This window comes from Salmo salar, chromosome ssa13 (assembly GCF_905237065.1).
Source record: "Salmo salar chromosome ssa13, Ssal_v3.1, whole genome shotgun sequence".
Lineage (NCBI taxonomy): Eukaryota > Metazoa > Chordata > Actinopteri > Salmoniformes > Salmonidae > Salmo > Salmo salar.
This window is the reverse complement of record NC_059454.1, coordinates 62,797,246-62,803,245: the sequence shown is the minus strand read 5'-3', so window position 1 is coordinate 62,803,245 and position 6,000 is coordinate 62,797,246.

The following is a 6,000-nucleotide window of genomic DNA, read 5'->3' as shown; positions in this document are numbered from 1 at the left end:
AACAAGTTGCTTTCGCCCACAGGACTGCCGCTGACTGACTGGATGCTTGTTGTTTGTCGCACCATTCTCTGTAAACCCTAGACACTGTCATGCCTGAAAAGCCTAGGAAGGTGGCCGTTACTGGATAGATACTGGACCTGGAGCTCCGGGAGTTGACGATCATACTATGCTTAAAGTTGCTCAGGTCACATGTTTTGCCCATTCTAATGTTCAACAAAACAGTAACTGAATTCCTTGATGCCTGTCTGCCTGCTTTATATAGCAAGCCATGGCCACGTGACTCACTGTCTGTAGGAGTGATCCATTTTTTGTGGACAGATGGTGTAGCTAATAAACTGTCTGGTGAATGTATAGTGAAATAGAGCAGCTGTGAAATTCCCCTTTGTGTATAGAGAGAGATTTCACATATTTGGCAGAAATTTTACATGTGTATATAAATAGATAAATTCCCCTTTATTTTGTATTATTAGGATGTTTAGTAAGCCTATAGGGTTTTCTTATAATACATTACTTTTGGGGGTGGTTTCCTGGTCACTGATTAAGCCTAGTCTAGGACTAAAATTAATGTCAATGAAGAATTTCCATTGAAGGTGCTTTTTGGTCTAGGACTATTCTGTGTCTGGGAAATCAGCCCAAAAGCACTGCAACTCTATGGACAATACAATCATTTGTAAGAAAAAGATAAACTCTACATTTGACTAATACTACAGTATTGTGAGAGGAGGGGTTTACACACCAGCAGAACAACAGCTGATCCACTTGACACAAACAGTGTGTCAGTTTTGTAGGCAAATACTGAATGATGGGGTTCTTAATGAGAGAGTATGACAGTGTTTACAGTTTGGAATGCTCCTTGTTTCCAGAATCCATTATAAGAATCATGTTAAGACAAGCTCTAAGGCACAAAAGAATAGCATATTCTTGGTTATAGCCTGTACAATCCAAGGAGGATTACAGTTTGGAGAACTTCTTCAAATGGATAATGTGTAAGTTGACAACATGTAACACGAGAGTAGGTAACATGATTCTGAAGGCGTTCTTTGTAAAAGGTAACATTGCATGAAATTCCACAAAACATTCCCAAAAATTCCACAAAAGCAAGACAAGGCTCTCTGTCTCTTCTATGTCACAATTGAAGAACCTCGGTTGACATTTGATATATCGACACAGGGAGTACTTGTTATTCCATAATCCAGCTATTGTTTGAGTTTACAAGCCTTTGTCTCAGTGTGGTGAAGAGTAGAATAACAACACGTGCTGGTAGATTATGTTATGTCAACTATCTTGCAATTCTGTTGCATTGAAAACTTCAGTTTTTGTATCCGTATTTAGAGTTGGGGAATGCTTGTCTATATTCACAAGTTCTTAAGCTTGAACTGGGGTTTCATGATATGTGTGAAGGAAATCAAATAGTTTTAATGTAATAGTTTACCCGACTCTAATATCCTTTTCACATTACCATACCACCAAAACCGTACTGTGCTGGCGCAGATTTTTTCACACGGTTCCAGCAACTATGGTGGATGCGTAACCTGGCCAGCGTGGGTTACTCAACTCAATGCTGAAAAGGGTCGTCTAACCTACTGTACTTCTAACCCCTTGCCTTTGAACTATGTTTTGGGGGAACGGTTCAACCGAGCGGTTCAACTGACCTCCTGCAAGACGATACAATCAGGTCAGGGTCAACATGTAGGCTATCAAGCGTTTCAGAGTAGGCGTGCTAATCTAACATCAGTTTTGCCATTTAGATCACAAGGAATAAGATTGCATGGACAGCTGATGCTAGATCAGCACTCCTACTCTGAGACTCTTGATTCATACCACCCCAGATTTCAGGAACTGAGGCAATGGACATGTTCAATAGCTTTGAAAAATGCCACTGCATTCCTGAGGGGAGATTTTCCTTGCCACTATATCGCCTTGGGCTTTCTTATAGGCTTTGGAAATGTCTGTCTGGGTAAATAAATCTAGGGCAGAGATACAGTGAAAAGCAATTAAAAACAAACTGCATTGAACTACACTGCTCAAAAAAATAAAGGGAACACTTAAACAACACAATGTCACTCCAAGTCAAACTGTCCACTTAGGAAGCAACACTGATTGACAATAAATGTCACATGCTGTTGTGCAAATGGAATAGACAACAGGTGGAAATTATAGGCAATTAGCAAGACACCTCCAATAAAGGAGTGGTTCTGCAGGTGGGGACCACAGACCAGTTCTCAGTTCCTATGCTTCCTGGCTGATGTTTTGGTCATTTTTGAATGCTGGCGGTGCTTTCACTCTAGTGGTAGCATGAGACGGAGTCTACAACCCACACAAGTGGCTCAGGTAGTGCAGCTCATCCAGGATGGCACATCAATGCGAGCTGTGGCAAGAAGGTTTGCTGTGTCTGTCAGCGTAGTGTCCAGAGCATGGAGGCGCTACCAGGAGACAGGCCAGTACATCAGGAGACGTGGAGGAGGCCGTAGGAGGGCAACAACCCAGCAGCAGGACCGCTACCTCCGCCTTTGTGCAAGGAGGAGCAGGAGAAGCACTGCCAGAGCCCTGCAAAATGACCTCCAGCAGGCCACAAATGTGCATATGTCTGCTCAAACGGTCAGAACCAGACTCCATGAGGGTGGTATGAGGGCCCGACATCCACAGGTGGGGGTTGTGCTTACAGCCCAACACCGTGCAGGACGTTTGGCATTTGCCAGAGAACACCAAGATTGGCAAATTCACCACTGGCGCCCTGTTCCCTTCACAGATGAAAGCAGGTTTACACTGAGCACGTGACAGAGTCTGGAGACGCCGTGGAGAACGTTCTGCTGCCTGCAACATCCTCCAGCATGACCGGTTTGGCGGTGGGTCAGTCATGGTGTGGGGTGGAATTTCTTTGGGGGGCCGCACAGCCCTCCATGTGCTCGCCAGAGGTAGCCTGACTGCCATTAGGTACCGAGATGAGATCCTCAGACCCCTTGTGAGACCATATGCTGGTGCGGTTGGCCCTGGGTTCCTCCTAATGCAAGACAATGCTAGACCTCATGTGGCTGGAGTGTGTCAGCAGTTCCTGCAAGAGGAAGGCATTGATGCTATGGACTGGCCCGCCCGTTCCCCAGACCTGAATCCAATTGAGCACATCTGGGACATCATGTCTCACTCCATCCACCAACGCCACGTTGCACCACAGACTGTCCAGGAGTTGGCGGATGCTTTAGTCCAGGTCTGGGAGGAGATCCCTCAGGAGACCATCCGCCACCTCATCAGGAGCATGCCCAGGCATTGTAGGGAGGTCATACAGGCACATGGAGGCCACACACACTACTGAGCCTCATTTTGACTTGTTTTAAGGACATTACATCAAAGTTGGATCAGCCTATAGTGTGGTTTTCCACTTTAATTTTGAGTGTGACTCCAAATCCAGACCTCCATGGGTTGATAAATTGGATTTCCATTGATTCTTTTTGCGTGATTTTTGTTGTCAGCACATTCAACTATGTAAAGAAAAAAGTATTTAATAAGATTATTTCTTTCATTCAGATCTAGGATGTGTTGTTTAAGTGTTCCCTTTATTTTTTTGAGCAGTATACATTGAGGAAGAAAATGCAATTGACCTGTGCATCAATCTAAGTAACATAATACAAAAATCCCTATCAAAATTTGTCAGTTTAAGCTAGATATATGTTTTTTTGCATGTGCTGCGTCTCAATCTGCCGCATCCACCTACTGTACAGTATGTCAGCTTTACACATCTGCGGTGGAGGTGACTGAGCTACAGCGGTGTTTGTCAGACCATGAGACATCCCAAAAATCAGTCTATTCACGAAAACGTCTGCAGCATCCGAACGATCTGAATGGCCTACAAACTAATATGACCACTCATGGAAAGATGAGACTCTCACGAACATGATGCTGTTCTCCGTTTTGGTCTATGACCCCCAAAAGCCCCACGGGACTCATGTGAAGTCGGCAATGCTGATTTACCAACTCTGGGTCTTCCTTTCCTGTAGCGGTCCTCATGAGAGCCAGTTTCATCATAGCGCTTGATGGTTTTTACGACTGCACTTGAAGAAACTTTCAAAGTTATTGAAGTTTTTCGGATTGACTGACCTTCATGTCTTAAAGTAATGGTGGACTGTCATTTCTCTTTGCTTATTCGAGCGTGCCTTGACATAATATGGACTTGGTCTTTTATCAAATAGGGCTATCTTCTGTATACCACCCCTACCTTGTCACAACACAACTGATTGGCTCAAACGCATTAAGAAGGAAAGATATTCCACAAATGAACTTTTAACAAGGCACACCTGTTAATTGACATGCATTCCAGGTGAGTACCTCATGAAGCTGGTTAAAAGAATGCTAAGAGTGTGCAAAGCTGTCATCCAGTCAACGGTTGGCTACTTTGAATAATCTCAAATATAAAATATATTTTGATTTGTTTAACACTTTTTTGGTTACTACATGATTCCATATGTGTTATTTAATAGTTTTGATGTCTTCACTATTACTCTACAATGTAGAAAAAAAATAAAGAACAACCCTTGAATGAGTAGATGTGTCCAAACTTTTGACTGGTACTGTATATATATTTCTTGAGCTTTCTTATCTCATATCTTATCTCATATCTCCTTGACATAGTACTGTCTTTTTTTTGCCATTTATGAATGTGTTATTCAATAGTAAAGGCCAAATTAAATATTTTAGCAAATATTTGTAAAATATAATTGTATTTATACCTAAAGGGATCTAAAATTCAAAATCAAATAGCTAAATGATCCATGGTATGTTAGCTTAGTCCCCCCCAAACGCAAAGAGGATAATTTAGTTGCTTTGCCAGTACCATAGAATTAGATTTCCTTTCCCCCACCCTCATATCCTGGCAGGTAGGAGTGTTGAGCCAGTAACTGAAAGGTTACAGATTCGAATCCCCAAGCCGACAAAAATCTGTTGTTCTGCCCGTGAGCAAGGCAGTTAACCCCCAACAACAACTTCTCCCTGGACGCCTCTGATTCAGAGGGGTTGGGTTAAATGAGGAAGACACATATCAGTTGAATGCATTCAGTTGTACAACTGACTAGGGTATCTCCCTTTCCCATATCACCCAGACCCAGTGAATTTCATACACAAAGCAGAAGATTTCAGATTTGTCTTAAAGGGACCATCAGAGGTATGCCTGTTTTTTGTTGCAAGGCTAATTTTCCTGAGGTATAATAAAGTATTCTATTCTATTATATTCTATTCTTCTAAGAACTTAGTAAGGCTCTGCGGAGGTGTTTTTTTGTGTGTGTGCCTCTTCTCTGATCCTGTGCCCCTGTACAAAATAAGATTCATTATTATTCATTTAACTTGTAGAGCACTTCACATTACAAAAATGATCTCAAGCGCATGGAAAGCTATAAAAAAAAATACTAATTGATTTGATGGATATTGAATGTCTCTAGTCAGCTTCAGATGATGGAAAGGCAGATGAGGCAGTTTAGGTTGGAAAGAGTTTTAAAATAGTTTTAAAACATAGTTAAGTGTTATTTTAAACTAAAAGCACATTATTGTACAATAACCATGATGATATAACCAACCTCATATGATAGGGTCAGAGTTTTAGTAAATTCATGAGGGATTTATAAGTTAAAAACGTCACAAATCAAATTTAAATGACCACTAAGAAGCCTTAACCTTTTCAGATTGCACAGGAGTAATTTTCAAAGTGAAGAATGGTTTTCAACATTCTCTAGTATTTATGTGGAGCGGAGGTCACTCATGTGCAATACATTTTCTTTGGCACTAGGGGGACACATATACCTTGATAAATACAAAACATAAAGCTGAAAAGTTCTGTTTTCCACTCAAACAGGTGTGTCTAGAGATGTTCACCCTTTCAACTTTTAGTGGAGTTAATTCAGAGCCGGAGTTAAGTAAATGACAGATAGTGACGAAACTTCATAACCTGTCAACACTGGGTAAAAATGGATAGACCATTATTATTGAGAATGCACTGAAGACATTTCCCAGTGAGCA